Below are 11,377 nucleotides of genomic sequence, written 5' to 3' on the forward strand. Positions count from 1 at the left end.
TGTACATTAATGCATTAATGGGGCACAATGTGCTGATTTGATACACAATGTGGAATACTTACTTCTAACTGATTAACATAACCATGTCCTTGCTTACTTATTTGTTGTGGCAAAAACATTCATACTCTATTCTTAATAGTATAGAAATGTATCATTGCATTATGCACATTAGGTTGGATCCCCCAAAACCCTCCCTCCTCCCGGCATCCCGCCTCCCCTCCCCTCTCTTTCCTCTTCCCTCCTACTTTCTGGACTATAGTTAGGTTTTACCATTCCTATGAATGTGTAGGTGATTATATACTGATTTCATAGTAGTACTGAATATATTGGATACTTTTCCCCCCATTCTTGAGATATTTTACTAATAAGAATATGTTCCATCCAGGTAAACAGAAAAGCCATCTTTTTTATGGCTGCCTAGTATTCCACGGTGTACATATACCACAATTTGTTAATCCATTCATGGTTTGATAGGCAGGTGGGTTGCTTCCATGACTTGGCAAACTTAAGACATGAAACTATAAAAATATTAGAAGATAGTGCAGGGAAAACACTTGAACAAATTGGCCTGGAAGAATTTTTTTATGAGGAAGACCCCCGGGGCAATTGAAGCAACACCAAAATTATATTACTGGGATCTGATAGAACTAAAAAGCTTCTGCACAGCCAAGAGCACAGTAAATAAAGCAAATAGGCTTCATAACGGGAAAAGATATTTGCAAGTTATGCTTCTGACAAAGGTCTGATAACTAGAATCCACAGGAGAGCTCAAACTAAACAATAAGGGAAAAAAAACCATTTCTATGTGGGCAAGAGACTTTAAATTTTGAAACAAAAAAATTTATAGAAATGCTGAAAGTATAATTAAAACTATTTTTTTCTGAACCAATTGACAGTAGATTGTTGACCTGATGCTCCACTATTCCTGATCATTCTTCTGTAAAATAAACGCATTCTCCCGCAGAAGCACAACCCTCGAAGTCAGAACGTTACTGTTGACGCGTCATCATCATTTAATCCTCAGACCACAATTAAGTTTTGCAGACTGTCCCAATTATGTTCTTTGAGCCAGAATCCTGGGTGACATTGCAATGTTAGCTTCCTGGTAATCTCCTTCGGTTTGGAAGGTTCATCCTCAGCCCTTGCTTGATAATCATGGCTTTGATAGTGGGGTGGAATTTTTAAGTCCACTCTGTGCTGAGACTTTGGCTGGTCATTGAGAGAAAAATCTTGCCCTTCAGGAAGTATTTCCCTTGCCTTACTCCACTCCCAGCCTAGCCTGTTAGCAACTTGGGAAAAACACTGGAATGGGAGTTGAGAAACTCCTGTTTCTACTCTGGAGATTCTTCCTCACCTTGCTGTCCCTGTGGGTTTACTCCCAGTGAACTTACTCCCAGTGAACTTCTAGAGGCCTCTGTGGATTGTCAGAAGAATCAAATGTCCCCTGGATCTCCTTGGAGTACGCACTATAGAGAAACTGTTGAGGTTCACTACCTAACATGGCGTCCATTTCACTTTCCTATAAAGTGCTATGTCATCTCAGTCTTATTAAGATTCTGAGGTTTTGGAAATACTTCAGAGACCTCATTGTTGGCTATTTGCAGGGGTAAAAGAGCAGAGAAGTCTTCCTAAGCCTTGACTTTGTTTATTTTTTAAAAAACAAAAGAACTTTTCTATTCTGTTCCAACAGTGACAGGGTCTTTCCTCTGTGAATCCCTGGTAATTGACAATAGCGGCCAGCCCCTGGTAAGATGTCTTCTTGGGCCTGTTTCCACTTCCACGGTCTCCTTGGGTGTGAATGTGAGATAGAACACATGAATTGTGGGACTGCTGTCCTCTGGGGGGCTGGTGAGAAGTCCGCACTCTCGCACAGCACGTGTTACCCTGTACAGGTCGATCCGGGGTGAATTATTAGCTCTGTGTTGACTTGTAAGTGGAAATCTATATCTTGTCTAGTTCTGCTCTGCGCAACCCTGGCCGTCTTACCTTGTGAATATTGATTGCATTTAAACAGGCTTTTTGCCCGAGGCCCGGTCAAAGCACCAATTAGATGTTAACTCTAATGCCGCTTGCACAAGACTATATATGATTAAGGATACGGAACTGGTTCCAACATGCAGCCCTTTTTGGAACGAAAAGATGCTTTGTCCTGAATAATTTATTGGAGACCCCTTTCTAGCACAAAAACAAGAGCAGATTGACAAAAAACAAGAGCTCACCGAGATGAAACAGCAATTCATCAGGACATGGTAACTTGTCATTCCCCTGGTCCCATTCTGTCTCCTCTTATATGCTCAATTTTTGCTTAATGAAATAAATCGCTTGGTGGGGGGGCAAGGAGGGGGAAGTTTCTCAGGCAATGTTCTGAATTTCCAACAAGAAAGGTTGAGCCACATGATTTATTTTGATAAAACAAATGGAGAACAGACACAGGATGGGTATAGGGAGACTTACTTGGCATCTTTGTACTTATTCTATGTTTGTGAACCCTAAAAAGCAAAGTGTTTTTTTTTTTTTTTAATTCATTTTAAAAAATAGCCACATGTATTTGTACAACTTTCCTGCTATCTATTTTTTCAATTTGGAAAGATTAAAAATTAAGAAAATATATAGAATAATTTAACAAATAATATATCTGCCACCCATACTGAAAAAATACAGATCTTATCATAATGGTTTCAGAGATTTAAAAAACAAAACAAATGGTAAGTTTGAAGGCCCGTCTCTATCTATCCATCCCTAATATCACTTCTCTCTTTCTCGAGTAGTAAACATTATCATACTTTGGGGCGTGTTCTCTGCCTTCATGTTTCTGTAATCACTATATAGATTGCTTTGCTTGTTTTTAAATTCGCGTAGATGTTATTATGAACATAATGTGCCTACTGGACACATCTTTCTGTGACTTTTCTTTCCTCATGATTTCATTTTTGGTGGATATCCATGTGCATGTGTATCAACTTAGTTAATTTGTTTTAACAGTTTTATGAATGGATATGTCAAAATTTATTTAAACACCCATCTGTAATACAAATTTAAGTTCATTCTAATTTATTAACAGCAAGGCCCCTGAAAAAAAAATCCTTATGCGTGTCTCCTTGAACGTCCCTGAGACGATTTCTTTAGTATAAGCCTAGAAGTGATTATGAGGTTTGTGGTTTACTGGACATTGCCAAATTGCTCTCCCAAGGGGCTGTGTTAGGTTACAGCGCCATCCACTGCGCCCAGGTAGAAACGTCCTTCCATTCTCATCCATATTTGATATTGTGTAAATTTATCTCATTGTTCTAGCTTGTACTTCTCTTATCACCAGTGAGGGTGAGGGGGAGTGGTGCTTTATAGGTTTGCTGTCCAATCAGGGTCCTCCCTCCCTTGTCAATTGCATTTTCCTATCTTTTGCCCCTCTTTGTAAATATTTGTTTTGGTTATCTTTACCATCACGATTTAGAGAAACTTTGGATATTAATTTTCATGGGTTATATGAACGGCATACATTTCCTCCAAAGTTTTTGCTTTTCATTTTTCCCAAAGTATCATTCAAAAAATTTAAATTGTGATCTATTTAACCGTGGTTTTTTTCTGTTTAAAAAATTCTGTAGAAATCTCTACTGTAGGTCATAAAATTATTTTCCAGGTTTTCTTCTAATGGTTTAAAAGTTATCTCTCATGTTTGTATCTTTCATCTATGAGAATTTATTTGCTTATTTGTTTATGTATTTTTGGCGTGGCATGAGCGGCTACTTTATCTCTGGACAACCTCTTCTCCCAGACTGTTTGCTGTGAGTCAGAAATGATCTTCTTGTTTAAGTCACTATTGGTTAGACTTTCTCTTACTTGGGGTCTATCACTGCAATCCTCAACCTCTGGGCTCAGACTAGTACCCGTCCACGACCTGTTAGGAAACCAGGCCAACAGAAGGAGGTGAGTGGCAGGCCAGTGAGCGAAGCTGCAGCTGTATTTATAGGCACTCTCCATCACTCTCATCATCGCCTGAGCTCTACCTCCTATCAGATCAGCTGTGGCATTAGATTGTCACAGGAGTGCAAACCCTCCTGTAAACTGCACACATGAGGGATCTAAGTTGTGTGCTCGTCGTGAAAATCTACTGCCTTGATGATCTGAGCTGGAGCTGAGGCAGTGATGGGACCAAGTTGCAGAAAACACAAGCTCAGGGCTCCTGCTGATTCTGCATTATGGTGAGTTGTATAATTATTATATAATGTATTACAATGTGATAGTAATAGCAATAAAGAATACAATAAATGCAACATGCTTGAATCATCTGGAACCCCCTTCCACTGCCTTATCTATGGAAAAATTGTCTTCCATGAAACCAGTCCCTGGTGCCAAAAGGTTTGGGGACTGCTGGTCTAGCGTATTTCAATTGCTACACTTTCTCTCTCTTTACTCCTTCTAGAGCACCCCCTTTCACGGATCTTAGAATTTATAGTGTTTTTGTTTCCATTTCTCTATTATTTTTCTTCTTCCTCCTCTTCTTCTTCTCCTCCTTTTTCTCCTTTTTTCCCTTCATTTTGGAACATTGCCCAAGCTGTATATTCATTTCATTTCACCAATTCTCCTTGGATGCCTCTAATCTCCTGTCTAACCTATCCTTGAATATTTTTTCCCTAATCATTATAATTTTTTCTGTTATGATTTCTATTTGTGCCTTTTTGAAATCTGCTCCTTATTTTTTTGTTTTCACTATGTCTTTTTCATTTTGGATAGACTTTTTTTTTGAGACAGAGTCTCACTATGTCCCTCTCAGTAGAGTGCTATGGCATCACAGCTCACAGCAACCTCAAACTCTTGGGCTTAAGAGATTCTCTTACCTCAGCCACTCAGGTAGCTGGGACTACAAGAGCCCATCACAACACCTGGCTATTTTTTGTGGCAGTTGTCATCGTTGTTTAGTGGGCCCAGGCAGGGTTCTAACCCAGCAGCCTTGGTGTATGTGGCTGGCACCATAACCACTGTGTACGGATGCTGAGCCTATAGACTCTTTTTTCTGTGTATGCATACTTTAAGTAGACTTACTTTAAAGCTCCGTTCATCTTGATTTATTATTTGTGGTCCTCTGGCTATGATCATTTATTGTGTTTGCTGAGGATGTCTTGATCATTCGATTTCTCCAGTGTTGTCTGGACTATACCTTCAGCATGAACTCCTTTTCACAGTGGTGGCACCCATTTGGGCTTGCAGATGCTTTCCTCTGGGAATTTTCATAGTTGCTTCTGTTGGGGCCATAAAAAAAATTTCAGAACCAAAGTTTAACATTTTTATCTAGCCTCAAAGTTTTTGCATCTTGTAGGCAATTTAAGAATTCTGATCTTAATAGTCTCTGGCAGGGCAGGTTAAGGATTTCTATTTTTTTCTTTTTTTTTTGAGACTATTACAGGGGTATACATGTTTTAGTTATATAATTTGCTTTTGTACATTTTATTTATTTATTTATCTATTGAGACAGAGTCTTACTTTGTGGCCCTCAGTAGAGTGCTATGGCATCATAGCTCACAGCAATCTCAAATTCTTGGGCTCAAGCGATTCTCTTGCCTCAGCCTCTCAAGTAGCTGGGACTATAGGTGCCCACCACAACACCCAACTGTTTTTAGAGATGACGTCTCACTCCTGCTTAGGGTGGAGCTCAAAACTGTGAGCTCAGGCAATCCACCCGCCTGAGCCTCCCAGAGTGCGAGGATTACAGGCATGAGTCACTGCGCCCGGCCTTGCTTTTGTACATTTTAATTGTGCCTTACACTCAGAATATGTGCATTATACCAGTTAGGTGTGAATTTACCCAGCTGCTCTGCCCGCCTCCTACCTACTTGATTTCCATCAACTTTTACTTCTATATGTACATGTAAGTGTTGATCGACTAGTTCCAATTTAGGATTGAGTGACATGTGGTATTCATTTTTCCATTCTTTTATACAAACTTCACTTAGAAGAATGGTCTGCACTCCATCTGTTACAAAAGATACTAGATCATCATTTTTTTATATGGCTGAGTGGTATTCCCTGGTACGCTCATACTACATTTTATTAATTCACTTGTGTATTGATGGGCATTTGTGTTATTCAGCATCTTTGGGGATTCTAATTTCTTAAGGGTCATGGACTTGGGCCAGTGGAAAAGGTTTTCTGATTCCACTTTAAAATCAGGGAAGGCATTTACTGGTTCTTGGCTCCTGTTAAGGGGTTCAGTTCTGGCTCCAGTGCCAAATTAGGAGCTTTGGCCCAAACTCCATCCTTCATAGAGGCTTTAAAACCCCTACCAGCCAGGCATATTTCTCCTTATGGCCACATGGTTTCAGCTTCTATTCATTGTAATGTTTCTGGCAAGTGGGGGGTTTTCGTTAGCTATGTACTTTGAATTTTGTGAAACCCACATACATTACTTAGTATTTCTATGTGCTTTGAGAGGGAAGGGGGCTTCATGCATGGGTGCAGTGTGCCATCCTGACCTGGGATCGCTTCCATTTCTTTATCAGAAGCTTCCAAGCTGCACATGGGTTGCATGGTAAATGTTCATTTATAAGTTACCATCTTTGAAGTCAGAATGTATTTTCCCCATATGAAGAATGTGGTATGGTGATTAAAGGAATGACAGTGCAAGCTTCACTGCTTGGCAGATGAGCTACAAGGTTTGGGTTCCATTAGGAGAAATCCAGGTAGCTTCCAGATGCATCTTTGCCATTTAAAAATCTAGCTTTCAGACTTGCAGGTTCAGAAACTTAATGTTTGTACACCAGTTGTAGACCCATCTCTCCGAAAAGGACCCATTCAGATAAGAAGAGTCTGATGTTTAAAACCAGAATGACAGTTTAAAAATTTGTCATGAGAATTATAAGTGTTAAGGGAATCCACACTTAAGAGATTTCCTGCATCACATTCTTTCCCCCGGAGGTGAGCTCTGTGGGAAGCCCTGTAACAATCCGGAGGTCTCCTATTGAGCCTAGAATCTGAGCTCCATAGGAGACATCCTGAGGTTTTTAACTATATGACTTTAAAATTTGACTGGCTCAAGATCTGACAGTTTGCTGAGTCTATGTCTGTAATAAAGAGCTCTTTGGCCAGTGGGTCTCTTTGACCATCATAGTCAAAGCCCATTTGACAAGGCAATCTCCCCTCTGGACAGAGCAGTCACTGCCAACATCTGTTTCTCTGCAAGTCTTGGATCAAGGCTGGGGTTATTGTAGGATACCCTTGGTTGGCACTTGTCTTCCAGATGGCAGATCTGTCTGTCTCTCAGGCAACCAGAGGATGGTTTTCCCTAAGAGAGCTTCCTGTACTGTCTGCATATGTGAAGGCTGGATGTGTTCAAAACCTGGTGAATGTGAAGGACTTCTCAATAAGTCTTGTGTTCTCAGCACACATGGAAGCTCCTGTCCACCATTGTGGAGGTCCATACTCTGGTTTACAGGACTGAGGCTACCTGCATGCACAGAACTCAACAATCTGTACTGAAAACTGAGACCATCTGTGTGTCAGTACGACTTTATTAAATTGGTCCAGGAAATCCTTGCTCAGAAAAATAAGACTGTAAATCACTAAGTATCTTCACTGCTTGGATCAGAAAATTTATGAAAACCAACATATTCAAGCAAGGATTTGCTCCTCTGGGCAAATAGCTCAATGATTAACCAACTGTGTACTTACGCAGACTCTCCAGGTCCATCAGTCCTAAACAATCATGGCTGGAATTGTGCTCAACGCCAATAGATTGCCACAGCAAAAGACCCACCTTAAATCTCTTATGCCTGGACCCCTAAATCTTATAAATATCTTCCTCTGACTCTTTCCTTCTGTGAGGCTTCTGAGACTGTTAAGTCATGCTCTCTCTGATGGCAATAGATTAGTAAACCTAGTTTTGCTTCGTTGGTCTGTAGTTGGTCTTTTGGGTGAGTTCTATAGTTAGTAGGGAGGCTGCTGGATGGCAGGGGGTGGTGTCTTCCTTTACAGTCCCTTGATTCCTTTGGACTTGCAGGCAACTCTTGCCTGGGCCCTGGAGATGCTTTGTTTGCTAACTGTCCTGCCATGGTGGTTACTTGACCACCTTTCGTGATTCCCATTTTCTCTCATCCACAGCATTTTCCTTAGATTCTTAGCCTTCTCCTTTCTAGTCATCTGGTTCACAGAGGCTGCATAGTAGGTCGCACATGTGTCTGTGACTCCTGGCTTATGATGGGAAGGGTGGAAACTCCTGGGTCAGAGGTTCTAAAGCACTGAAACTCAGGATTTCAGTCGGCTTCCTACGAACAAAAATGGCTATGGCTAGCGATTTCTTTCTGTGCCGCCGGGTGAGGCATGGGGCAAATTTGGACATGTGTTTCTAGAGTTGGAGTTTCAACTGGACAGAAAGCTTAGGTACGCCAACAACAGCAAGCATAAAAATGATGTCGTGATCAGAAAAGAGGCTTATGTACACGAAAGTGTCATGGAAGAACTGAAGAGAATTACTGATGATGGTGAAATTATAAAAGAAGACAATGCTGGGTGGCCTTTCCCTACAGGGTTGACTGGCAGGAACTGGAAACTGTAATAGAACATGAGCACATTTCTTTTGCCACATCAAAAATAGGTTCTCTTATTGATGAAAATCAGTCAAAGGGTCCTGAAGGTCTTTGGGTATTTTATTATTTGGCATAAGACCTGAAATGTTTAGTTTTCAGTCCATTGGATTATATGACAAGATTAAACCAATTTAATTTTTATATTTCTGAAGCATTTGTATATTTAATTAAGGGATAGATAAGAGATGGTTTATTTGTCATTGAAAATACTGAGATTTTTATGAGGATGAAGCAAATAGATTTTTTTATTTTTGTGTTTAAACTTAAAAAATGAGAAAATGCATAAACAAGCTTAATGGTAATCTTTACTTGGGTCCAAATGGGTTGGACAATCCCCACACATATTTAATTCTGTAAATAGAAACCACCTTTTGTCGAAAATTTGCTCCAATAAAACATATCAAAGCCGGAAAAAAAAAAAAGCACTGAAACTGAGAAACTGGATTCAGGTGAACTGGGCAACCGAGGAGTGTCTAAAAATTGGAATAAGGGGGCATGAGAGAAGGGACACATTTGGCTTTCAACCCGCTAAGGCTTTCAACCCGCTGATGAAAATGACTTGAAAAGGAAGAAGACTAAGCCTCCTGCAGCCTCCTGTGTCCTCTCACTCAGAACAAATGACCCAGACTTTGAGAACAGGTCTGATGTAGCACTGTCACATGACTGTCTCACTAGGGCTTTAGGGTTAGACTGTTCTTCTGTGGGTGGGGGCTGGGCTTCCTCTAAAGGAAAGAGATGGTCCCACCTTCAGTCATCCTGAGAAGAGATCAGCTCTGGGGCAGGAAGTGAGGAATGAGAAGGCAGGCCCTGATTCCTCCAGTAAAGGGAAAGTGTTATCCTTGCTCTAGGGATGGAAGTGAGCTTGGCTTGAACTCCAGGGTATGGGGACTCCGGATGCCTTGCCACTGAGGGAGGTCACTTGATAGCAAGCTGGAGGCAAGTCAGCATGGTTCCGGATGCTACTTTCTGTGTTACTTTCCCTTTATACTATCCCCAAGCCTTCCCTGAAGTTTCATTAAGGCCTAGTCTCAACTTTCTATGCAGAGTTCTTTACAGCACTTTCCCAAGTGCTGGAGGAAGTGGCCAAATGGAAGGGCAGTATCCCCCTCCCAAGGCCATAGTGAAGGCAGCAGCCACAGTACTGGAGGTCACTGCATCCAGCAATCTCAGAAGGGTCTCTGGCAGCACCGGTAGCAGTGAAGGGACTTGAGCACTCACAGCTGGGTGGTCCCAGAGTGGTAAGCAGCTGAGTGCAGGGCCCTGAGGGGGAACTGGGAGTTTTTGACACGCTGAGCAAAGGATGAAAAGCCCTGAGAGACAGCTTTTCTCTCCCTTTCTTTTCATTTCTATGTTCCAACATCCCTCCACCACGCTCTATCCACTGCTACCAACAGCTGGACTGATGGCCAACCATGAACTTTGCAGGTGTTTGCTGTCTTATCTGTAAATATCCTATAGCTCTTGGGATTTTCCTTCTTGGTCTTGAGACCAAGACCAATTTTTGCTATTGTTATCTAGCCAGGCAGATTCAGTAAAGCCACTAGAGGACGGTATTGACTGCCTGCCAAATGCTCTCTTCCACTGTCCACTGTTGGATGAACTCTGACTGGGCAGGGTAACATTGGCCCTAGTCAAGCACCTGATTTCTTAGTCTTCCTTGTCTGGCTGATAAGACAAAGGTGGAAGTCTGCTGGGAGTGTCACTCTTTCCCTTTCTCTTTTTCTTTCTGTCTTGAAGTGATTAAGTGTTTGACTTTAAGTCAGTATTTTCACTGCTCTTTCAGGCACATTTATATATTCAGAAAATATTTATTAAGTGCCTATGAATGTTAAGTGCAGGGTGAGGTGCCAGAGAATGAAGCTTAGGTCATCCCATCCTCTGAAACTTGTGTTTCTAGTTAGAGAAGCAAACCAGCCAAGCCATCAAACACAAAACGTGAGCTAATGTATTAGTTTGCTGGAGTTGCCTTAAGAAGGTACCACAAACTGGGTGGCTTAAACAATAGAAATGTATTTTCCCACAGTTCTGGAGGCTAGAAGTTTGAGATCAAGGTGTCAGCAGGGTTGGTGTCTTGTGACCTTGGCTTGCAGATGCTATTTTCTCCCTGTAAATTCCTTCTGTACAAGTCTGTGTCCAGATTTCTTCTTCTAAGGATGCTAATTATATTGGATTAGGGCCCACACTAATGACTTCATTTTAACTTAATTATCTCTTTAAACACCCTGTCTCTAAATACAGTCCTAGGGTTTAAGGACTTCAACATATAAATTTTTGAGGGGACATATTTCAGCCCATAACTTTAGCAATAACCAATCTGATGGCGATAAACCAGGAAGGGACTGGAGGCTACTAGTTGGTGGTGGTCAGTGAAGGCTTTTTTTTCTAAAGAGGATCTGGAAGGAAGGGAAAGTATAACTGTGGAAACACTGTTGACACTCTAGAATAGAGATCCCTAAGGTCCCTAAGGTCCCTAAGGCTGAAATGACTTCTGTGTGTCCAAGGATCAGAGAAATGGCTAGTGAGACTGGGTCTGCTGAGGACAGGTGTGGTTTGGTGAACCAAGCACCATGTTGGAGAAGGTACGAGGGCTTTGACAAAATGGATCAGGGAATGGTGTACATATGCCTGGGTTGTGTTGTTGAGTTTGCAGTTTATTCAGGTCTCCTGGGGACTTCCCTGAACCACACTTCAAAATCCAGGCAATGCCAGCTATGTCTGCTTCCTCTCTGCACTGCACCACCAGATCTACTCAGCAGGTGAGCGCAGTGCCAGCCTTGGTCCATGCTGGCCTTTTCTCAGCAGTG

At 41.5% G+C, this 11,377-nt stretch overlaps 1 pseudogene; it reads left to right on the forward strand.

Moving 5' to 3' along the window:
- The first annotated feature begins 8,264 nt into the window (after window positions 1–8,264).
- Window positions 8,265–8,708, forward strand: LOC100948428 (annotated as a pseudogene).
- Window positions 8,709–11,377: the final 2,669 nt, after the last annotated feature.

This window comes from Otolemur garnettii, unplaced genomic scaffold (genome assembly GCF_000181295.1).
Source record: "Otolemur garnettii isolate 467f Iridium unplaced genomic scaffold, OtoGar3 scaffold00077, whole genome shotgun sequence".
NCBI lineage: Eukaryota > Metazoa > Chordata > Mammalia > Primates > Galagidae > Otolemur > Otolemur garnettii.